Source organism: Oncorhynchus mykiss, chromosome 4, assembly GCF_057628025.1.
Source record: "Oncorhynchus mykiss isolate SJ-2025 chromosome 4, ASM5762802v1, whole genome shotgun sequence".
In the NCBI taxonomy this organism is placed as follows: Eukaryota; Metazoa; Chordata; class Actinopteri; order Salmoniformes; family Salmonidae; genus Oncorhynchus; species Oncorhynchus mykiss.
Window position 1 is genome coordinate 10,999,378 of NC_143025.1, and position 23,137 is coordinate 11,022,514.

Consider the following 23,137-nt stretch of genomic DNA (forward strand, 5'->3'; position numbering starts at 1 on the left):
AACGATAAGGATTTGGGAGACATTTCAGTAGCTTTTATTGTACATGGTTATCATCCACTCAGAACATATTCCCTTCATCCACATTCATTGAAGAACAAGGAACAGTCATCAAAGGTGGAAGAAAAATGAGCAAGGTCATTTCTAGCCACCAGATTCATGCTCTGAATGGGAATATCTTGAATCGTCATCATGGATAGCGAGATCTACCACTTTATACACACATTTCTCAAGTAACGCACTATAGAAATGATCCCTGAAAGTATAGTCTTGGTGCGTAAGTTGTTGTGATCAAGGTGGAGCATCTTGAAAAGAGCATTTGCACCAGCGGTTTGTGTTGCATTCTCAGCATCAACAGTTGTTGCAATCAAATTATGTTAATTATGGAGAATTGCTAGGTTTCTCAATTGAGAAAAATGGTCAGCGATGCTGGTTGCCAACAGGTAAAATATGACCTAATGTTGATGGACAGCCATCCATATTTCAAAGCCGGTTATTTGTGTTGAATTCTACCCCCTTTTAAACATTGTGTGTTTTAGCTATAGACGTATGGGTTGTACCATCAGATTCGTCTCTGTCTTCTGCATCCAGTGGTACCAAGAGTTAGTCTGTGTGATTAACGGGGGCTGAGATAGAGCTGTGTTTGTGAGACAAAGACGGATTCCGAAGGTGCCCAGGCCCGGGTCTTTTTTTTACAGAAACATCTGTAGAGTCAGAAAGGTTTGAATTACAAACTACTAAAAGCTATCTATGAAAAGCTGAGACTCTATCGAACATGCACATGTAACATGATTTGCTCTATGACGCTCACAAGCTACCAAAAAGTTGTTAGAAAGTACAAGGTTCTTCTACGTATGAAGGTCAAAGGTTGTCCTGAAAGGAACATTTTAAAACTCCTCATTTTGAAGCAAAATATAAGGGCTGGACATGGAGATCAACGAAAGCCAGAAAACGGAAAAGATTATTGCTGGGGTCTCAGGACTGATTCAAGAGGTTTTATTTTACTAACGATAAGGATTTGGGAGACATTTCAGTAGCTTTTATTGTACATGGTTATCATCCACTCAGAACATATTCCCTTCATCCACGTTCATTGAAGAACAAGGAACAGTCATCAAAGGTGGAAGAAAAATGAGCAAGGTCATTTCTAGCCACCAGATTCATGCTCTGAATGGGAATATCTTGAATCGTCATCATGGATAGCGAGATCTACCACTTTAGACACACATTTCTCAAGTAACATTAGCATCAACAGTTGTTGCAATCAAATTATGTTAATTATGGAGAATTGCTAGGTTTCTCAATTGAGAAAAATGGTCAGCGATGCTGGTTGCCAACAGGTAAAATATGACCTAATGTTGATGGACAGCCATCCATATTTCAAAGCCGGTTATTTGTGTTGAATTCTACCCCCTTTTAAACATTGTGTGTTTTAGCTATAGACGTATGGGTTGTACCATCAGATTCGTCTCTGTCTTCTGCATCCAGTGGTACCAAGAGTTAGTCTGTGTGATTAACGGGGGCTGAGATAGAGCTGTGTTTGTGAGACAAAGACGGATTCCGAAGGTGCCCAGGCCCGGGTCTTTTTTTTAAAGAAACATCTGTAGAGTCAGAAAGGTTTGAATTACAAACTACTAAAAGCTATCTATGAAAAGCTGAGACTCTATCGAACATGCACATGTAACATGATTTGCTCTATGACGCTCACAAGCTACCAAAAAGTTGTTAGAAAGTACAAGGTTCTTCTACGTATGAAGGTCAAAGGTTGTCCTGAAAGGAACATTTTAAAACTCCTCATTTTGAAGCAAAATATAAGGGCTGGACATGGAGATCAACGAAAGCCAGAAAACGGAAAAGATTATTGCTGGGGTCTCAGGACTGATTCAAGAGGTTTTATTTTACTAACGATAAGGATTTGGGAGACATTTCAGTAGCTTTTATTGTACATGGTTATCATCCACTCAGAACATATTCCCTTCATCCACGTTCATTGAAGAACAAGGAACAGTCATCAAAGGTGGAAGAAAAATGAGCAAGGTCATTTCTAGCCACCAGATTCATGCTCTGAATGGGAATATCTTGAATCGTCATCATGGATAGCGAGATCTACCACTTTAGACACACATTTCTCAAGTAACATTAGCATCAACAGTTGTTGCAATCAAATTATGTTAATTATGGAGAATTGCTAGGTTTCTCAATTGAGAAAAATGGTCAGCGATGCTGGTTGCCAACAGGTAAAATATGACCTAATGTTGATGGACAGCCATCCATATTTCAAAGCCGGTTATTTGTGTTGAATTCTACCCCCTTTTAAACATTGTGTGTTTTAGCTATAGACGTATGGGTTGTACCATCAGATTCGTCTCTGTCTTCTGCATCCAGTGGTACCAAGAGTTAGTCTGTGTGATTAACGGGGGCTGAGATAGAGCTGTGTTTGTGAGACAAAGACGGATTCCGAAGGTGCCCAGGCCCGGGTCTTTTTTTTAAAGAAACATCTGTAGAGTCAGAAAGGTTTGAATTACAAACTACTAAAAGCTATCTATGAAAAGCTGAGACTCTATCGAACATGCACATGTAACATGTTTTGCTCTATGACGCTCACAAGCTACCAAAACGTTGTTAGAAAGTACAAGGTTCTTCTACGTATGAAGGTCAAAGGTTGTCCTGAAAGGAAAATTTTAAAACTCCTCATTTTGAAGCAAAATATAAGGGCTGGACATGGAGATCAACGAAAGCCAGAAAACGGAAAAGATTATCGCTGGGGTCTCAGGACTGATTCAAGAGGTTTTATTTTACTAACGATAAGGATTTGGGAGACATTTCAGTAGCTTTTATTGTACATGGTTATCATCCACTCAGAACATATTCCCTTCATCCACATTCATTGAAGAACAAGGAACAGTCATCAAAGGTGGAAGAAAAATGAGCAAGGTCATTTCTAGCCACCAGATTCATGCTCTGAATGGGAATATCTTGAATCGTCATCATGGATAGCGAGATCTACCACTTTATACACACATTTCTCAAGTAACGCACTATAGAAATGATCCCTGAAAGTATAGTCTTGGTGCGTAAGTTGTTGTGATCAAGGTGGAGCATCTTGAAAAGAGCATTTGCACCAGCGGTTTGTGTTGCATTCTCAGCATCAACAGTTGTTGCAATCAAATTATGTTAATTATGGAGAATTGCTAGGTTTCTCAATTGAGAAAAATGGTCAGCGATGCTGGTTGCCAACAGGTAAAATATGACCTAATGTTGATGGACAGCCATCCATATTTCAAAGCCGGTTATTTGTGTTGAATTCTACCCCCTTTTAAACATTGTGTGTTTTAGCTATAGACGTATGGGTTGTACCATCAGATTCGTCTCTGTCTTCTGCATCCAGTGGTACCAAGAGTTAGTCTGTGTGATTAACGGGGGCTGAGATAGAGCTGTGTTTGTGAGACAAAGACGGATTCCGAAGGTGCCCAGGCCCGGGTCTTTTTTTTACAGAAACATCTGTAGAGTCAGAAAGGTTTGAATTACAAACTACTAAAAGCTATCTATGAAAAGCTGAGACTCTATCGAACATGCACATGTAACATGATTTGCTCTATGACGCTCACAAGCTACCAAAAAGTTGTTAGAAAGTACAAGGTTCTTCTACGTATGAAGGTCAAAGGTTGTCCTGAAAGGAACATTTTAAAACTCCTCATTTTGAAGCAAAATATAAGGGCTGGACATGGAGATCAACGAAAGCCAGAAAACGGAAAAGATTATTGCTGGGGTCTCAGGACTGATTCAAGAGGTTTTATTTTACTAACGATAAGGATTTGGGAGACATTTCAGTAGCTTTTATTGTACATGGTTATCATCCACTCAGAACATATTCCCTTCATCCACGTTCATTGAAGAACAAGGAACAGTCATCAAAGGTGGAAGAAAAATGAGCAAGGTCATTTCTAGCCACCAGATTCATGCTCTGAATGGGAATATCTTGAATCGTCATCATGGATAGCGAGATCTACCACTTTAGACACACATTTCTCAAGTAACATTAGCATCAACAGTTGTTGCAATCAAATTATGTTAATTATGGAGAATTGCTAGGTTTCTCAATTGAGAAAAATGGTCAGCGATGCTGGTTGCCAACAGGTAAAATATGACCTAATGTTGATGGACAGCCATCCATATTTCAAAGCCGGTTATTTGTGTTGAATTCTACCCCCTTTTAAACATTGTGTGTTTTAGCTATAGACGTATGGGCTGTACCATCAGATTCGTCTCTGTCTTCTGCATCCAGTGGTACCAAGAGTTAGTCTGTGTGATTAACGGGGGCTGAGATAGAGCTGTGTTTGTGAGACAAAGACGGATTCCGAAGGTGCCCAGGCCCGGGTCTTTTTTTTAAAGAAACATCTGTAGAGTCAGAAAGGTTTGAATTACAAACTACTAAAAGCTATCTATGAAAAGCTGAGACTCTATCGAACATGCACATGTAACATGTTTTGCTCTATGACGCTCACAAGCTACCAAAACGTTGTTAGAAAGTACAAGGTTCTTCTACGTATGAAGGTCAAAGGTTGTCCTGAAAGGAAAATTTTAAAACTCCTCATTTTGAAGAAAAATATAAGGGCTGGACATGGAGATCAACGAAAGCCAGAAAACGGAAAAGATTATTGCTGGGGTCTCAGGACTGATTCAAGAGGTTTTATTTTACTAACGATAAGGATTTGGGAGACATTTCAGTAGCTTTTATTGTACATGGTTATCATCCAGTCAGAACATATTCCCTTCATCCACATTCATTGAAGAACAAGGAACAGTCATCAAAGGTGGAAGAAAAATGAGCAAGGTCATTTCTAGCCACCAGATTCATGCTCTGAATGGGAATATCTTGAATCGTCATCATGGATAGCGAGATCTACCACTTTATACACACATTTCTCAAGTAACGCACTATAGAAATGATCCCTGAAAGTATAGTCTTGGTGCGTAAGTTGTTGTGATCAAGGTGGAGCATCTTGAAAAGAGCATTTGCACCAGCGGTTTGTGTTGCATTCTCAGCATCAACAGTTGTTGCAATCAAATTATGTTAATTATGGAGAATTGCTAGGTTTCTCAATTGAGAAAAATGGTCAGCGATGCTGGTTGCCAACAGGTAAAATATGACCTAATGTTGATGGACAGCCATCCATATTTCAAAGCCGGTTATTTGTGTTGAATTCTACCCCCTTTTAAACATTGTGTGTTTTAGCTATAGACGTATGGGTTGTACCATCAGATTCGTCTCTGTCTTCTGCATCCAGTGGTACCAAGAGTTAGTCTGTGTGATTAACGGGGGCTGAGATAGAGCTGTGTTTGTGAGACAAAGACGGATTCCGAAGGTGCCCAGGCCCGGGTCTTTTTTTTACAGAAACATCTGTAGAGTCAGAAAGGTTTGAATTACAAACTACTAAAAGCTATCTATGAAAAGCTGAGACTCTATCGAACATGCACATGTAACATGATTTGCTCTATGACGCTCACAAGCTACCAAAAAGTTGTTAGAAAGTACAAGGTTCTTCTACGTATGAAGGTCAAAGGTTGTCCTGAAAGGAACATTTTAAAACTCCTCATTTTGAAGCAAAATATAAGGGCTGGACATGGAGATCAACGAAAGCCAGAAAACGGAAAAGATTATTGCTGGGGTCTCAGGACTGATTCAAGAGGTTTTATTTTACTAACGATAAGGATTTGGGAGACATTTCAGTAGCTTTTATTGTACATGGTTATCATCCACTCAGAACATATTCCCTTCATCCACGTTCATTGAAGAACAAGGAACAGTCATCAAAGGTGGAAGAAAAATGAGCAAGGTCATTTCTAGCCACCAGATTCATGCTCTGAATGGGAATATCTTGAATCGTCATCATGGATAGCGAGATCTACCACTTTAGACACACATTTCTCAAGTAACATTAGCATCAACAGTTGTTGCAATCAAATTATGTTAATTATGGAGAATTGCTAGGTTTCTCAATTGAGAAAAATGGTCAGCGATGCTGGTTGCCAACAGGTAAAATATGACCTAATGTTGATGGACAGCCATCCATATTTCAAAGCCGGTTATTTGTGTTGAATTCTACCCCCTTTTAAACATTGTGTGTTTTAGCTATAGACGTATGGGTTGTACCATCAGATTCGTCTCTGTCTTCTGCATCCAGTGGTACCAAGAGTTAGTCTGTGTGATTAACGGGGGCTGAGATAGAGCTGTGTTTGTGAGACAAAGACGGATTCCGAAGGTGCCCAGGCCCGGGTCTTTTTTTTAAAGAAACATCTGTAGAGTCAGAAAGGTTTGAATTACAAACTACTAAAAGCTATCTATGAAAAGCTGAGACTCTATCGAACATGCACATGTAACATGTTTTGCTCTATGACGCTCACAAGCTACCAAAACGTTGTTAGAAAGTACAAGGTTCTTCTACGTATGAAGGTCAAAGGTTGTCCTGAAAGGAAAATTTTAAAACTCCTCATTTTGAAGCAAAATATAAGGGCTGGACATGGAGATCAACGAAAGCCAGAAAACGGAAAAGATTATTGCTGGGGTCTCAGGACTGATTCAAGAGGTTTTATTTTACTAACGATAAGGATTTGGGAGACATTTCAGTAGCTTTTATTGTACATGGTTATCATCCACTCAGAACATATTCCCTTCATCCACGTTCATTGAAGAACAAGGAACAGTCATCAAAGGTGGAAGAAAAATGAGCAAGGTCATTTCTAGCCACCAGATTCATGCTCTGAATGGGAATATCTTGAATCGTCATCATGGATAGCGAGATCTACCACTTTATACACACATTTCTCAAGTAACGCACTATAGAAATGATCCCTGAAAGTATAGTCTTGGTGCGTAAGTTGTTGTGATCAAGGTGGAGCATCTTGAAAAGAGCATTTGCACCAGCGGTTTGTGTTGCATTCTCAGCATCAACAGTTGTTGCAATCAAATTATGTTAATTATGGAGAATTGCTAGGTTTCTCAATTGAGAAAAATGGTCAGCGATGCTGGTTGCCAACAGGTAAAATATGACCTAATGTTGATGGACAGCCATCCATATTTCAAAGCCGGTTATTTGTGTTGAATTCTACCCCCTTTTAAACATTGTGTGTTTTAGCTATAGACGTATGGGTTGTACCATCAGATTCGTCTCTGTCTTCTGCATCCAGTGGTACCAAGAGTTAGTCTGTGTGATTAACGGGGGCTGAGATAGAGCTGTGTTTGTGAGACAAAGACGGATTCCGAAGGTGCCCAGGCCCGGGTCTTTTTTTTACAGAAACATCTGTAGAGTCAGAAAGGTTTGAATTACAAACTACTAAAAGCTATCTATGAAAAGCTGAGACTCTATCGAACATGCACATGTAACATGATTTGCTCTATGACGCTCACAAGCTACCAAAAAGTTGTTAGAAAGTACAAGGTTCTTCTACGTATGAAGGTCAAAGGTTGTCCTGAAAGGAACATTTTAAAACTCCTCATTTTGAAGCAAAATATAAGGGCTGGACATGGAGATCAACGAAAGCCAGAAAACGGAAAAGATTATTGCTGGGGTCTCAGGACTGATTCAAGAGGTTTTATTTTACTAACGATAAGGATTTGGGAGACATTTCAGTAGCTTTTATTGTACATGGTTATCATCCACTCAGAACATATTCCCTTCATCCACGTTCATTGAAGAACAAGGAACAGTCATCAAAGGTGGAAGAAAAATGAGCAAGGTCATTTCTAGCCACCAGATTCATGCTCTGAATGGGAATATCTTGAATCGTCATCATGGATAGCGAGATCTACCACTTTAGACACACATTTCTCAAGTAACATTAGCATCAACAGTTGTTGCAATCAAATTATGTTAATTATGGAGAATTGCTAGGTTTCTCAATTGAGAAAAATGGTCAGCGATGCTGGTTGCCAACAGGTAAAATATGACCTAATGTTGATGGACAGCCATCCATATTTCAAAGCCGGTTATTTGTGTTGAATTCTACCCCCTTTTAAACATTGTGTGTTTTAGCTATAGACGTATGGGCTGTACCATCAGATTCGTCTCTGTCTTCTGCATCCAGTGGTACCAAGAGTTAGTCTGTGTGATTAACGGGGGCTGAGATAGAGCTGTGTTTGTGAGACAAAGACGGATTCCGAAGGTGCCCAGGCCCGGGTCTTTTTTTTACAGAAACATCTGTAGAGTCAGAAAGGTTTGAATTACAAACTACTAAAAGCTATCTATGAAAAGCTGAGACTCTATCGAACATGCACATGTAACATGATTTGCTCTATGACGCTCACAAGCTACCAAAAAGTTGTTAGAAAGTACAAGGTTCTTCTACGTATGAAGGTCAAAGGTTGTCCTGAAAGGAACATTTTAAAACTCCTCATTTTGAAGCAAAATATAAGGGCTGGACATGGAGATCAACGAAAGCCAGAAAACGGAAAAGATTATTGCTGGGGTCTCAGGACTGATTCAAGAGGTTTTATTTTACTAACGATAAGGATTTGGGAGACATTTCAGTAGCTTTTATTGTACATGGTTATCATCCACTCAGAACATATTCCCTTCATCCACGTTCATTGAAGAACAAGGAACAGTCATCAAAGGTGGAAGAAAAATGAGCAAGGTCATTTCTAGCCACCAGATTCATGCTCTGAATGGGAATATCTTGAATCGTCATCATGGATAGCGAGATCTACCACTTTAGACACACATTTCTCAAGTAACATTAGCATCAACAGTTGTTGCAATCAAATTATGTTAATTATGGAGAATTGCTAGGTTTCTCAATTGAGAAAAATGGTCAGCGATGCTGGTTGCCAACAGGTAAAATATGACCTAATGTTGATGGACAGCCATCCATATTTCAAAGCCGGTTATTTGTGTTGAATTCTACCCCCTTTTAAACATTGTGTGTTTTAGCTATAGACGTATGGGCTGTACCATCAGATTCGTCTCTGTCTTCTGCATCCAGTGGTACCAAGAGTTAGTCTGTGTGATTAACGGGGGCTGAGATAGAGCTGTGTTTGTGAGACAAAGACGGATTCCGAAGGTGCCCAGGCCCGGGTCTTTTTTTTACAGAAACATCTGTAGAGTCAGAAAGGTTTGAATTACAAACTACTAAAAGCTATCTATGAAAAGCTGAGACTCTATCGAACATGCACATGTAACATGATTTGCTCTATGACGCTCACAAGCTACCAAAAAGTTGTTAGAAAGTACAAGGTTCTTCTACGTATGAAGGTCAAAGGTTGTCCTGAAAGGAACATTTTAAAACTCCTCATTTTGAAGCAAAATATAAGGGCTGGACATGGAGATCAACGAAAGCCAGAAAACGGAAAAGATTATTGCTGGGGTCTCAGGACTGATTCAAGAGGTTTTATTTTACTAACGATAAGGATTTGGGAGACATTTCAGTAGCTTTTATTGTACATGGTTATCATCCACTCAGAACATATTCCCTTCATCCACGTTCATTGAAGAACAAGGAACAGTCATCAAAGGTGGAAGAAAAATGAGCAAGGTCATTTCTAGCCACCAGATTCATGCTCTGAATGGGAATATCTTGAATCGTCATCATGGATAGCGAGATCTACCACTTTAGACACACATTTCTCAAGTAACATTAGCATCAACAGTTGTTGCAATCAAATTATGTTAATTATGGAGAATTGCTAGGTTTCTCAATTGAGAAAAATGGTCAGCGATGCTGGTTGCCAACAGGTAAAATATGACCTAATGTTGATGGACAGCCATCCATATTTCAAAGCCGGTTATTTGTGTTGAATTCTACCCCCTTTTAAACATTGTGTGTTTTAGCTATAGACGTATGGGTTGTACCATCAGATTCGTCTCTGTCTTCTGCATCCAGTGGTACCAAGAGTTAGTCTGTGTGATTAACGGGGGCTGAGATAGAGCTGTGTTTGTGAGACAAAGACGGATTCCGAAGGTGCCCAGGCCCGGGTCTTTTTTTTACAGAAACATCTGTAGAGTCAGAAAGGTTTGAATTACAAACTACTAAAAGCTATCTATGAAAAGCTGAGACTCTATCGAACATGCACATGTAACATGATTTGCTCTATGACGCTCACAAGCTACCAAAAAGTTGTTAGAAAGTACAAGGTTCTTCTACGTATGAAGGTCAAAGGTTGTCCTGAAAGGAACATTTTAAAACTCCTCATTTTGAAGCAAAATATAAGGGCTGGACATGGAGATCAACGAAAGCCAGAAAACGGAAAAGATTATTGCTGGGGTCTCAGGACTGATTCAAGAGGTTTTATTTTACTAACGATAAGGATTTGGGAGACATTTCAGTAGCTTTTATTGTACATGGTTATCATCCACTCAGAACATATTCCCTTCATCCACGTTCATTGAAGAACAAGGAACAGTCATCAAAGGTGGAAGAAAAATGAGCAAGGTCATTTCTAGCCACCAGATTCATGCTCTGAATGGGAATATCTTGAATCGTCATCATGGATAGCGAGATCTACCACTTTAGACACACATTTCTCAAGTAACATTAGCATCAACAGTTGTTGCAATCAAATTATGTTAATTATGGAGAATTGCTAGGTTTCTCAATTGAGAAAAATGGTCAGCGATGCTGGTTGCCAACAGGTAAAATATGACCTAATGTTGATGGACAGCCATCCATATTTCAAAGCCGGTTATTTGTGTTGAATTCTACCCCCTTTTAAACATTGTGTGTTTTAGCTATAGACGTATGGGTTGTACCATCAGATTCGTCTCTGTCTTCTGCATCCAGTGGTACCAAGAGTTAGTCTGTGTGATTAACGGGGGCTGAGATAGAGCTGTGTTTGTGAGACAAAGACGGATTCCGAAGGTGCCCAGGCCCGGGTCTTTTTTTTACAGAAACATCTGTAGAGTCAGAAAGGTTTGAATTACAAACTACTAAAAGCTATCTATGAAAAGCTGAGACTCTATCGAACATGCACATGTAACATGATTTGCTCTATGACGCTCACAAGCTACCAAAAAGTTGTTAGAAAGTACAAGGTTCTTCTACGTATGAAGGTCAAAGGTTGTCCTGAAAGGAACATTTTAAAACTCCTCATTTTGAAGCAAAATATAAGGGCTGGACATGGAGATCAACGAAAGCCAGAAAACGGAAAAGATTATTGCTGGGGTCTCAGGACTGATTCAAGAGGTTTTATTTTACTAACGATAAGGATTTGGGAGACATTTCAGTAGCTTTTATTGTACATGGTTATCATCCACTCAGAACATATTCCCTTCATCCACGTTCATTGAAGAACAAGGAACAGTCATCAAAGGTGGAAGAAAAATGAGCAAGGTCATTTCTAGCCACCAGATTCATGCTCTGAATGGGAATATCTTGAATCGTCATCATGGATAGCGAGATCTACCACTTTAGACACACATTTCTCAAGTAACATTAGCATCAACAGTTGTTGCAATCAAATTATGTTAATTATGGAGAATTGCTAGGTTTCTCAATTGAGAAAAATGGTCAGCGATGCTGGTTGCCAACAGGTAAAATATGACCTAATGTTGATGGACAGCCATCCATATTTCAAAGCCGGTTATTTGTGTTGAATTCTACCCCCTTTTAAACATTGTGTGTTTTAGCTATAGACGTATGGGTTGTACCATCAGATTTGTCTCTGTCTTCTGCATCCAGTGGTACCAAGAGTTAGTCTGTGTGATTAACGGGGGCTGAGATAGAGCTGTGTTTGTGAGACAAAGACGGATTCCGAAGGTGCCCAGGCCCGGGTCTTTTTTTTAAAGAAACATCTGTAGAGTCAGAAAGGTTTGAATTACAAACTACTAAAAGCTATCTATGAAAAGCTGAGACTCTATCGAACATGCACATGTAACATGTTTTGCTCTATGACGCTCACAAGCTACCAAAACGTTGTTAGAAAGTACAAGGTTCTTCTACGTATGAAGGTCAAAGGTTGTCCTGAAAGGAAAATTTTAAAACTCCTCATTTTGAAGCAAAATATAAGGGCTGGACATGGAGATCAACGAAAGCCAGAAAACGGAAAAGATTATTGCTGGGGTCTCAGGACTGATTCAAGAGGTTTTATTTTACTAACGATAAGGATTTGGGAGACATTTCAGTACCTTTTATTGTACATGGTTATCATCCACTCAGAACATATTCCCTTCATCCACATTCATTGAAGAACAAGGAACAGTCATCAAAGGTGGAAGAAAAATGAGCAAGGTCATTTCTAGCCACCAGATTCATGCTCTGAATGGGAATATCTTGAATCGTCATCATGGATAGCGAGATCTACCACTTTATACACACATTTCTCAAGTAACGCACTATAGAAATGATCCCTGAAAGTATAGTCTTGGTGCGTAAGTTGTTGTGATCAAGGTGGAGCATCTTGAAAAGAGCATTTGCACCAGCGGTTTGTGTTGCATTCTCAGCATCAACAGTTGTTGCAATCAAATTATGTTAATTATGGAGAATTGCTAGGTTTCTCAATTGAGAAAAATGGTCAGCGATGCTGGTTGCCAACAGGTAAAATATGACCTAATGTTGATGGACAGCCATCCATATTTCAAAGCCGGTTATTTGTGTTGAATTCTACCCCCTTTTAAACATTGTGTGTTTTAGCTATAGACGTATGGGTTGTACCATCAGATTCGTCTCTGTCTTCTGCATCCAGTGGTAACAAGAGTTAGTCTGTGTGATTAACGGGGGCTGAGATAGAGCTGTGTTTGTGAGACAAAGACGGATTCCGAAGGTGCCCAGGCCCGGGTCTTTTTTTTAAAGAAACATCTGTAGAGTCAGAAAGGTTTGAATTACAAACTACTAAAAGCTATCTATGAAAAGCTGAGACTCTATCGAACATGCACATGTAACATGTTTTGCTCTATGACGCTCACAAGCTACCAAAACGTTGTTAGAAAGTACAAGGTTCTTCTACGTATGAAGGTCAAAGGTTGTCCTGAAAGGAACATTTTAAAACTCCTCATTTTGAAGCAAAATATAAGGGCTGGACATGGAGATCAACGAAAGCCAGAAAACGGAAAAGATTATTGCTGGGGTCTCAGGACTGATTCAAGAGGTTTTATTTTACTAACGATAAGGATTTGGGAGACATTTCAGTAGCTTTTATTGTACATGGTTATCATCCAGTCAGAACATATTCCCTTCATCCACATTCATTGAAGAACAAGGAACAGTCATCAAAGGTGGAAGAAAAATGAGCAAGGTCATTTCTAGCCACCAGATTCATGCTCTGAATGGGAATATCTTGAATCGTCATCATGGATAGCGAGATCTACCACTTTATACACACATTTCTCAAGTAACGCACTATAGAAATGATCCCTGAAAGTATAGTCTTGGTGCGTAAGTTGTTGTGATCAAGGTGGAGCATCTTGAAAAGAGCATTTGCACCAGCGGTTTGTGTTGCATTCTCAGCATCAACAGTTGTTGCAATCAAATTATGTTAATTATGGAGAATTGCTAGGTTTCTCAATTGAGAAAAATGGTCAGCGATGCTGGTTGCCAACAGGTAAAATATGACCTAATGTTGATGGACAGCCATCCATATTTCAAAGCCGGTTATTTGTGTTGAATTCTACCCCCTTTTAAACATTGTGTGTTTTAGCTATAGACGTATGGGTTGTACCATCAGATTCGTCTCTGTCTTCTGCATCCAGTGGTACCAAGAGTTAGTCTGTGTGATTAACGGGGGCTGAGATAGAGCTGTGTTTGTGAGACAAAGACGGATTCCGAAGGTGCCCAGGCCCGGGTCTTTTTTTTACAGAAACATCTGTAGAGTCAGAAAGGTTTGAATTACAAACTACTAAAAGCTATCTATGAAAAGCTGAGACTCTATCGAACATGCACATGTAACATGATTTGCTCTATGACGCTCACAAGCTACCAAAAAGTTGTTAGAAAGTACAAGGTTCTTCTACGTATGAAGGTCAAAGGTTGTCCTGAAAGGAACATTTTAAAACTCCTCATTTTGAAGCAAAATATAAGGGCTGGACATGGAGATCAACGAAAGCCAGAAAACGGAAAAGATTATTGCTGGGGTCTCAGGACTGATTCAAGAGGTTTTATTTTACTAACGATAAGGATTTGGGAGACATTTCAGTAGCTTTTATTGTACATGGTTATCATCCACTCAGAACATATTCCCTTCATCCACGTTCATTGAAGAACAAGGAACAGTCATCAAAGGTGGAAGAAAAATGAGCAAGGTCATTTCTAGCCACCAGATTCATGCTCTGAATGGGAATATCTTGAATCGTCATCATGGATAGCGAGATCTACCACTTTAGACACACATTTCTCAAGTAACATTAGCATCAACAGTTGTTGCAATCAAATTATGTTAATTATGGAGAATTGCTAGGTTTCTCAATTGAGAAAAATGGTCAGCGATGCTGGTTGCCAACAGGTAAAATATGACCTAATGTTGATGGACAGCCATCCATATTTCAAAGCCGGTTATTTGTGTTGAATTCTACCCCCTTTTAAACATTGTGTGTTTTAGCTATAGACGTATGGGCTGTACCATCAGATTCGTCTCTGTCTTGTGCATCCAGTGGTACCAAGAGTTAGTCTGTGTGATTAACGGGGGCTGAGATAGAGCTGTGTTTGTGAGACAAAGACGGATTCCGAAGGTGCCCAGGCCCGGGTCTTTTTTTTAAAGAAACATCTGTAGAGTCAGAAAGGTTTGAATTACAAACTACTAAAAGCTATCTATGAAAAGCTGAGACTCTATCGAACATGCACATGTAACATGTTTTGCTCTATGACGCTCACAAGCTACCAAAACGTTGTTAGAAAGTACAAGGTTCTTCTACGTATGAAGGTCAAAGGTTGTCCTGAAAGGAAAATTTTAAAACTCCTCATTTTGAAGCAAAATATAAGGGCTGGACATGGAGATCAACGAAAGCCAGAAAACGGAAAAGATTATTGCTGGGGTCTCAGGACTGATTCAAGAGGTTTTATTTTACTAACGATAAGGATTTGGGAGACATTTCAGTAGCTTTTATTGTACATGGTTATCATCCACTCAGAACATATTCCCTTCATCCACATTCATTGAAGAACAAGGAACAGTCATCAAAGGTGGAAGAAAAATGAGCAAGGTCATTTCTAGCCACCAGATTCATGCTCTGAATGGGAATATCTTGAATCGTCATCATGGATAGCGAGATCTACCACTTTATACACACATTTCTCAAGTAACGCACTATAGAAATGATCCCTGAAAGTATAGTCTTGGTGCGTAAGTTGTTGTGATCAAGGTGGAGCATCTTGAAAAGAGCATTTGCACCAGCGGTTTGTGTTGCATTCTCAGCATCAACAGTTGTTGCAATCAAATTATGTTAATTATGGAGAATTGCTAGGTTTCTCAATTGAGAAAAATGGTCAGCGATGCTGGTTGCCAACAGGTAAAATATGACCTAATGTTGATGGACAGCCATCCATATTTCAAAGCCGGTTATTTGTGTTGAATTCTACCCCCTTTTAAACATTGTGTGTTTTAGCTATAGACGTATGGGTTGTACCATCAGATTCGTCTCTGTCTTCTGCATCCAGTGGTAACAAGAGTTAGTCTGTGTGATTAACGGGGGCTGAGATAGAGCTGTGTTTGTGAGACAAAGACGGATTCCGAAGGTGCCCAGGCCCGGGTCTTTTTTTTAAAGAAACATCTGTAGAGTCAGAAAGGTTTGAATTACAAACTACTAAAAGCTATCTATGAAAAGCTGAGACTCTATCGAACATGCACATGTAACATGTTTTGCTCTATGACGCTCACAAGCTACCAAAACGTTGTTAGAAAGTACAAGGTTCTTCTACGTATGAAGGTCAAAGGTTGTCCTGAAAGGAAAATTTTAAAACTCCTCATTTTGAAGCAAAATATAAGGGCTGGACATGGAGATCAACGAAAGCCAGAAAACGGAAAAGATTATTGCTGGGGTCTCAGGACTGATTCAAGAGGTTTTATTTTACTAACGATAAGGATTTGGGAGACATTTCAGTAGCTTTTATTGTACATGGTTATCATCCAGTCAGAACATATTCCCTTCATCCACATTCATTGAAGAACAAGGAACAGTCATCAAAGGTGGAAGAAAAATGAGCAAGGTCATTTCTAGCCACCAGATTCATGCTCTGAATGGGAATATCTTGAATCGTCATCATGGATAGCGAGATCTACCACTTTATACACACATTTCTCAAGTAACGCACTATAGAAATGATCCCTGAAAGTATAGTCTTGGTGCGTAAGTTGTTGTGATCAAGGTGGAGCATCTTGAAAAGAGCATTTGCACCAGCGGTTTGTGTTGCATTCTCAGCATCAACAGTTGTTGCAATCAAATTATGTTAATTATGGAGAATTGCTAGGTTTCTCAATTGAGAAAAATGGTCAGCGATGCTGGTTGCCAACAGGTAAAATATGACCTAATGTTGATGGACAGCCATCCATATTTCAAAGCCGGTTATTTGTGTTGAATTCTACCCCCTTTTAAACATTGTGTGTTTTAGCTATAGACGTATGGGTTGTACCATCAGATTCATCTCTGTCTTCTGCATCCAGTGGTACCAAGAGTTAGTCTGTGTGATTAACGGGGGCTGAGATAGAGCTGTGTTTGTGAGACAAAGACGGATTCCGAAGGTGCCCAGGCCCGGGTCTTTTTTTTACAGAAACATCTGTAGAGTCAGAAAGGTTTGAATTACAAACTACTAAAAGCTATCTATGAAAAGCTGAGACTCTATCGAACATGCACATGTAACATGATTTGCTCTATGACGCTCACAAGCTACCAAAAAGTTGTTAGAAAGTACAAGGTTCTTCTACGTATGAAGGTCAAAGGTTGTCCTGAAAGGAACATTTTAAAACTCCTCATTTTGAAGCAAAATATAAGGGCTGGACATGGAGATCAACGAAAGCCAGAAAACGGAAAAGATTATTGCTGGGGTCTCAGGACTGATTCAAGAGGTTTTATTTTACTAACGATAAGGATTTGGGAGACATTTCAGTAGCTTTTATTGTACATGGTTATCATCCACTCAGAACATATTCCCTTCATCCACGTTCATTGAAGAACAAGGAACAGTCATCAAAGGTGGAAGAAAAATGAGCAAGGTCATTTCTAGCCACCAGATTCATGCTCTGAATGGGAATATCTTGAATCGTCATCATGGATAGCGAGATCTACCACTTTAGACACACATTTCTCAAGTAACATTAGCATCAACAGTTGTTGCAATCAAATTATGTTAATTATGGAGAATTGCTAGGTTTCTCAATTGAGAAAAATGGTCAGCGATGCTGGTTGCCAACAGGTAAAATATGACCTAATGTTGATGGACAGCCATCCATATTTCAAAGCCGGTTATTTGTGTTGAATTCTACCCCCTTTTAAACATTGTGTGTTTTAGCTATAGACGTATGGGTTGTACCATCAGATTCGTCTCTGTCTTCTGCATCCAGTGGTAACAAGAGTTAGTCTGTGTGATTAACGGGGGCTGAGATAGAGCTGTGTTTGTGAGACAAAGACGGATTCCGAAGGTGCCCAGGCCCGGATCTTTTTTTTAAAGAAACATCTGTAGAGTCAGAAAGGTTTGAATTACAAACTACTAAAAGCTATCTATGAAAAGCTGAGACTCTATCGAACATGCACATGTAACATGTTTTGCTCTATGACGCTCACAAGCTACCAAAACGTTGTTAGAAAGTACAAGGTTCTTCTACGTATGAAGGTCAAAGGTTGTCCTGAAAGGAAAATTTTAAAACTCCTCATTTTGAAGCAAAATATAAGGGCTGGACATGGAGATCAACGAAAGCCAGAAAACGGAAAAGATTATTGCTGGGGTCTCAGGACTGATTCAAGAGGTTTTATTTTACTAACGATAAGGATTTGGGAGACATTTCAGTAGCTTTTATTGTACATGGTTATCATCCAGTCAGAACATATTCCCTTCATCCACATTCATTGAAGAACAAGGAACAGTCATCAAAGGTGGAAGAAAAATGAGCAAGGTCATTTCTAGCCACCAGATTCATGCTCTGAATGGGAATATCTTGAATCGTCATCATGGATAGCGAGATCTACCACTTTATACACACATTTCTCAAGTAACGCACTATAGAAATGATCCCTGAAAGTATAGTCTTGGTGCGTAAGTTGTTGTGATCAAGGTGGAGCATCTTGAAAAGAGCATTTGCACCAGCGGTTTGTGTTGCATTCTCAGCATCAACAGTTGTTGCAATCAAATTATGTTAATTATGGAGAATTGCTAGGTTTCTCAATTGAGAAAAATGGTCAGCGATGCTGGTTGCCAACAGGTAAAATATGACCTAATGTTGATGGACAGCCATCCATATTTCAAAGCCGGTTATTTGTGTTGAATTCTACCCCCTTTTAAACATTGTGTGTTTTAGCTATAGACGTATGGGTTGTACCATCAGATTCATCTCTGTCTTCTGCATCCAGTGGTACCAAGAGTTAGTCTGTGTGATTAACGGGGGCTGAGATAGAGCTGTGTTTGTGAGACAAAGACGGATTCCGAAGGTGCCCAGGCCCGGGTCTTTTTTTTACAGAAACATCTGTAGAGTCAGAAAGGTTTGAATTACAAACTACTAAAAGCTATCTATGAAAAGCTGAGACTCTATCGAACATGCACATGTAACATGATTTGCTCTATGACGCTCACAAGCTACCAAAAAGTTGTTAGAAAGTACAAGGTTCTTCTACGTATGAAGGTCAAAGGTTGTCCTGAAAGGAACATTTTAAAACTCCTCATTTTGAAGCAAAATATAAGGGCTGGACTTGGAGATCAACGAAAGCCAGAAAACGGAAAAGATTATTGCTGGGGTCTCAGGACTGATTCAAGAGGTTTTATTTTACTAACGATAAGGATTTGGGAGACATTTCAGTAGCTTTTATTGTACATGGTTATCATCCACTCAGAACATATTCCCTTCATCCACGTTCATTGAAGAACAAGGAACAGTCATCAAAGGTGGAAGAAAAATGAGCAAGGTCATTTCTAGCCACCAGATTCATGCTCTGAATGGGAATATCTTGAATCGTCATCATGGATAGCGAGATCTACCACTTTAGACACACATTTCTCAAGTAACATTAGCATCAACAGTTGTTGCAATCAAATTATGTTAATTATGGAGAATTGCTAGGTTTCTCAATTGAGAAAAATGGTCAGCGATGCTGGTTGCCAACAGGTAAAATATGACCTAATGTTGATGGACAGCCATCCATATTTCAAAGCCGGTTATTTGTGTTGAATTCTACCCCCTTTTAAACATTGTGTGTTTTAGCTATAGACGTATGGGCTGTACCATCAGATTCGTCTCTGTCTTCTGCATCCAGTGGTACCAAGAGTTAGTCTGTGTGATTAACGGGGGCTGAGATAGAGCTGTGTTTGTGAGACAAAGACGGATTCCGAAGGTGCCCAGGCCCGGGTCTTTTTTTTACAGAAACATCTGTAGAGTCAGAAAGGTTTGAATTACAAACTACTAAAAGCTATCTATGAAAAGCTGAGACTCTATCGAACATGCACATGTAACATGATTTGCTCTATGACGCTCACAAGCTACCAAAAAGTTGTTAGAAAGTACAAGGTTCTTCTACGTATGAAGGTCAAAGGTTGTCCTGAAAGGAACATTTTAAAACTCCTCATTTTGAAGCAAAATATAAGGGCTGGACATGGAGATCAACGAAAGCCAGAAAACGGAAAAGATTATTGCTGGGGTCTCAGGACTGATTCAAGAGGTTTTATTTTACTAACGATAAGGATTTGGGAGACATTTCAGTAGCTTTTATTGTACATGGTTATCATCCACTCAGAACATATTCCCTTCATCCACGTTCATTGAAGAACAAGGAACAGTCATCAAAGGTGGAAGAAAAATGAGCAAGGTCATTTCTAGCCACCAGATTCATGCTCTGAATGGGAATATCTTGAATCGTCATCATGGATAGCGAGATCTACCACTTTAGACACACATTTCTCAAGTAACATTAGCATCAACAGTTGTTGCAATCAAATTATGTTAATTATGGAGAATTGCTAGGTTTCTCAATTGAGAAAAATGGTCAGCGATGCTGGTTGCCAACAGGTAAAATATGACCTAATGTTGATGGACAGCCATCCATATTTCAAAGCCGGTTATTTGTGTTGAATTCTACCCCCTTTTAAACATTGTGTGTTTTAGCTATAGCCGTATGGGTTGTACCATCAGATTCGTCTCTGTCTTCTGCATCCAGTGGTACCAAGAGTTAGTCTGTGTGATTAACGGGGGCTGAGATAGAGCTGTGTTTGTGAGACAAAGACGGATTCCGAAGGTGCCCAGGCCCGGGTCTTTTTTTTACAGAAACATCTGTAGAGTCAGAAAGGTTTGAATTACAAACTACTAAAAGCTATCTATGAAAAGCTGAGACTCTATCGAACATGCACATGTAACATGATTTGCTCTATGACGCTCACAAGCTACCAAAAAGTTGTTAGAAAGTACAAGGTTCTTCTACGTATGAAGGTCAAAGGTTGTCCTGAAAGGAACATTTTAAAACTCCTCATTTTGAAGCAAAATATAAGGGCTGGACATGGAGATCAACGAAAGCCAGAAAACGGAAAAGATTATTGCTGGGGTCTCAGGACTGATTCAAGAGGTTTTATTTTACTAACGATAAGGATTTGGGAGACATTTCAGTAGCTTTTATTGTACATGGTTATCATCCACTCAGAACATATTCCCTTCATCCACGTTCATTGAAGAACAAGGAACAGTCATCAAAGGTGGAAGAAAAATGAGCAAGGTCATTTCTAGCCACCAGATTCATGCTCTGAATGGGAATATCTTGAATCGTCATCATGGATAGCGAGATCTACCACTTTAGACACACATTTCTCAAGTAACATTAGCATCAACAGTTGTTGCAATCAAATTATGTTAATTATGGAGAATTGCTAGGTTTCTCAATTGAGAAAAATGGTCAGCGATGCTGGTTGCCAACAGGTAAAATATGACCTAATGTTGATGGACAGCCATCCATATTTCAAAGCCGGTTATTTGTGTTGAATTCTACCCCCTTTTAAACATTGTGTGTTTTAGCTATAGACGTATGGGTTGTACCATCAGATTCGTCTCTGTCTTCTGCATCCAGTGGTACCAAGAGTTAGTCTGTGTGATTAACGGGGGCTGAGATAGAGCTGTGTTTGTGAGACAAAGACGGATTCCGAAGGTGCCCAGGCCCGGGTCTTTTTTTTACAGAAACATCTGTAGAGTCAGAAAGGTTTGAATTACAAACTACTAAAAGCTATCTATGAAAAGCTGAGACTCTATCGAACATGCACATGTAACATGATTTGCTCTATGACGCTCACAAGCTACCAAAAAGTTGTTAGAAAGTACAAGGTTCTTCTACGTATGAAGGTCAAAGGTTGTCCTGAAAGGAACATTTTAAAACTCCTCATTTTGAAGCAAAATATAAGGGCTGGACATGGAGATCAACGAAAGCCAGAAAACGGAAAAGATTATTGCTGGGGTCTCAGGACTGATTCAAGAGGTTTTATTTTACTAACGATAAGGATTTGGGAGACATTTCAGTAGCTTTTATTGTACATGGTTATCATCCACTCAGAACATATTCCCTTCATCCACGTTCATTGAAGAACAAGGAACAGTCATCAAAGGTGGAAGAAAAATGAGCAAGGTCATTTCTAGCCACCAGATTCATGCTCTGAATGGGAATATCTTGAATCGTCATCATGGATAGCGAGATCTACCACTTTAGACACACATTTCTCAAGTAACATTAGCATCAACAGTTGTTGCAATCAAATTATGTTAATTATGGAGAATTGCTAGGTTTCTCAATTGAGAAAAATGGTCAGCGATGCTGGTTGCCAACAGGTAAAATATGACCTAATGTTGATGGACAGCCATCCATATTTCAAAGCCGGTTATTTGTGTTGAATTCTACCCCCTTTTAAACATTGTGTGTTTTAGCTATAGACGTATGGGTTGTACCATCAGATTCGTCTCTGTCTTCTGCATCCAGTGGTACCAAGAGTTAGTCTGTGTGATTAACGGGGGCTGAGATAGAGCTGTGTTTGTGAGACAAAGACGGATTCCGAAGGTGCCCAGGCCCGGGTCTTTTTTTTAAAGAAACATCTGTAGAGTCAGAAAGGTTTGAATTACAAACTACTAAAAGCTATCTATGAAAAGCTGAGACTCTATCGAACATGCACATGTAACATGTTTTGCTCTATGACGCTCACAAGCTACCAAAACGTTGTTAGAAAGTACAAGGTTCTTCTACGTATGAAGGTCAAAGGTTGTCCTGAAAGGAAAATTTTAAAACTCCTCATTTTGAAGCAAAATATAAGGGCTGGACATGGAGATCAACGAAAGCCAGAAAACGGAAAAGATTATTGCTGGGGTCTCAGGACTGATTCAAGAGGTTTTATTTTACTAACGATAAGGATTTGGGAGACATTTCAGTAGCTTTTATTGTACATGGTTATCATCCACTCAGAACATATTCCCTTCATCCACATTCATTGAAGAACAAGGAACAGTCATCAAAGGTGGAAGAAAAATGAGCAAGGTCATTTCTAGCCACCAGATTCATGCTCTGAATGGGAATATCTTGAATCGTCATCATGGATAGCGAGATCTACCACTTTATACACACATTTCTCAAGTAACGCACTATAGAAATGATCCCTGAAAGTATAGTCTTGGTGCGTAAGTTGTTGTGATCAAGGTGGAGCATCTTGAAAAGAGCATTTGCACCAGCGGTTTGTGTTGCATTCTCAGCATCAACAGTTGTTGCAATCAAATTATGTTAATTATGGAGAATTGCTAGGTTTCTCAATTGAGAAAAATGGTCAGCGATGCTGGTTGCCAACAGGTAAAATATGACCTAATGTTGATGGACAGCCATCCATATTTCAAAGCCGGTTATTTGTGTTGAATTCTACCCCCTTTTAAACATTGTGTGTTTTAGCTATAGACGTATGGGTTGTACCATCAGATTCGTCTCTGTCTTCTGCATCCAGTGGTAACAAGAGTTAGTCTGTGTGATTAACGGGGGCTGAGATAGAGCTGTGTTTGTGAGACAAAGAC

The 23,137-nt window shown here is 39.5% G+C and overlaps 10 non-coding genes and 15 pseudogenes across 10 annotated transcripts; all 25 read right to left on the reverse strand.

Moving 5' to 3' along the window:
• Positions 1-53: 53 nt before the first annotated feature.
• LOC149983863 (small nucleolar RNA U3) lies at positions 54-269 on the reverse strand. The gene has a single exon (XR_016495734.1). It is a non-coding gene; the product is annotated as a small nucleolar RNA U3 (small nucleolar RNA).
• A 787-nt stretch (positions 270-1,056) lies between these two features.
• Positions 1,057-1,240, reverse strand: LOC149983864 (small nucleolar RNA U3; annotated as a pseudogene).
• A 713-nt stretch (positions 1,241-1,953) lies between these two features.
• Positions 1,954-2,137, reverse strand: LOC149983865 (small nucleolar RNA U3; annotated as a pseudogene).
• Positions 2,138-2,850: 713 nt separating this feature from the next.
• On the reverse strand, positions 2,851-3,066 carry LOC149983866 (small nucleolar RNA U3). Its single transcript, XR_016495735.1, has one exon. It is a non-coding gene; the product is annotated as a small nucleolar RNA U3 (small nucleolar RNA).
• A 787-nt stretch (positions 3,067-3,853) lies between these two features.
• LOC149983867 (small nucleolar RNA U3) lies at positions 3,854-4,037 on the reverse strand (annotated as a pseudogene).
• A 713-nt stretch (positions 4,038-4,750) lies between these two features.
• Positions 4,751-4,966, reverse strand: LOC149983868 (small nucleolar RNA U3). The gene has a single exon (XR_016495766.1). It is a non-coding gene; the product is annotated as a small nucleolar RNA U3 (small nucleolar RNA).
• Positions 4,967-5,753: 787 nt separating this feature from the next.
• LOC149983869 (small nucleolar RNA U3) lies at positions 5,754-5,937 on the reverse strand (annotated as a pseudogene).
• Positions 5,938-6,650: 713 nt separating this feature from the next.
• LOC149983870 (small nucleolar RNA U3) lies at positions 6,651-6,866 on the reverse strand. Its single transcript, XR_016495716.1, has one exon. It is a non-coding gene; the product is annotated as a small nucleolar RNA U3 (small nucleolar RNA).
• Positions 6,867-7,653: 787 nt separating this feature from the next.
• Positions 7,654-7,837, reverse strand: LOC149983871 (small nucleolar RNA U3; annotated as a pseudogene).
• A 713-nt stretch (positions 7,838-8,550) lies between these two features.
• LOC149983872 (small nucleolar RNA U3) lies at positions 8,551-8,734 on the reverse strand (annotated as a pseudogene).
• A 713-nt stretch (positions 8,735-9,447) lies between these two features.
• On the reverse strand, positions 9,448-9,631 carry LOC149983873 (small nucleolar RNA U3; annotated as a pseudogene).
• A 713-nt stretch (positions 9,632-10,344) lies between these two features.
• On the reverse strand, positions 10,345-10,528 carry LOC149983874 (small nucleolar RNA U3; annotated as a pseudogene).
• Positions 10,529-11,241: 713 nt separating this feature from the next.
• On the reverse strand, positions 11,242-11,425 carry LOC149983875 (small nucleolar RNA U3; annotated as a pseudogene).
• Positions 11,426-12,138: 713 nt separating this feature from the next.
• LOC149983876 (small nucleolar RNA U3) lies at positions 12,139-12,354 on the reverse strand. Its single transcript, XR_016495736.1, has one exon. It is a non-coding gene; the product is annotated as a small nucleolar RNA U3 (small nucleolar RNA).
• A 787-nt stretch (positions 12,355-13,141) lies between these two features.
• Positions 13,142-13,357, reverse strand: LOC149983877 (small nucleolar RNA U3). Its single transcript, XR_016495767.1, has one exon. It is a non-coding gene; the product is annotated as a small nucleolar RNA U3 (small nucleolar RNA).
• Positions 13,358-14,144: 787 nt separating this feature from the next.
• On the reverse strand, positions 14,145-14,328 carry LOC149983878 (small nucleolar RNA U3; annotated as a pseudogene).
• Positions 14,329-15,041: 713 nt separating this feature from the next.
• On the reverse strand, positions 15,042-15,257 carry LOC149983879 (small nucleolar RNA U3). Its single transcript, XR_016495737.1, has one exon. It is a non-coding gene; the product is annotated as a small nucleolar RNA U3 (small nucleolar RNA).
• Positions 15,258-16,044: 787 nt separating this feature from the next.
• On the reverse strand, positions 16,045-16,260 carry LOC149983880 (small nucleolar RNA U3). The gene has a single exon (XR_016495768.1). It is a non-coding gene; the product is annotated as a small nucleolar RNA U3 (small nucleolar RNA).
• A 787-nt stretch (positions 16,261-17,047) lies between these two features.
• Positions 17,048-17,231, reverse strand: LOC149983881 (small nucleolar RNA U3; annotated as a pseudogene).
• A 713-nt stretch (positions 17,232-17,944) lies between these two features.
• On the reverse strand, positions 17,945-18,160 carry LOC149983882 (small nucleolar RNA U3). The gene has a single exon (XR_016495769.1). It is a non-coding gene; the product is annotated as a small nucleolar RNA U3 (small nucleolar RNA).
• A 787-nt stretch (positions 18,161-18,947) lies between these two features.
• LOC149983883 (small nucleolar RNA U3) lies at positions 18,948-19,131 on the reverse strand (annotated as a pseudogene).
• A 713-nt stretch (positions 19,132-19,844) lies between these two features.
• On the reverse strand, positions 19,845-20,028 carry LOC149983884 (small nucleolar RNA U3; annotated as a pseudogene).
• A 713-nt stretch (positions 20,029-20,741) lies between these two features.
• LOC149983885 (small nucleolar RNA U3) lies at positions 20,742-20,925 on the reverse strand (annotated as a pseudogene).
• Positions 20,926-21,638: 713 nt separating this feature from the next.
• On the reverse strand, positions 21,639-21,822 carry LOC149983886 (small nucleolar RNA U3; annotated as a pseudogene).
• A 713-nt stretch (positions 21,823-22,535) lies between these two features.
• Positions 22,536-22,751, reverse strand: LOC149983887 (small nucleolar RNA U3). Its single transcript, XR_016495738.1, has one exon. It is a non-coding gene; the product is annotated as a small nucleolar RNA U3 (small nucleolar RNA).
• Positions 22,752-23,137: the final 386 nt, after the last annotated feature.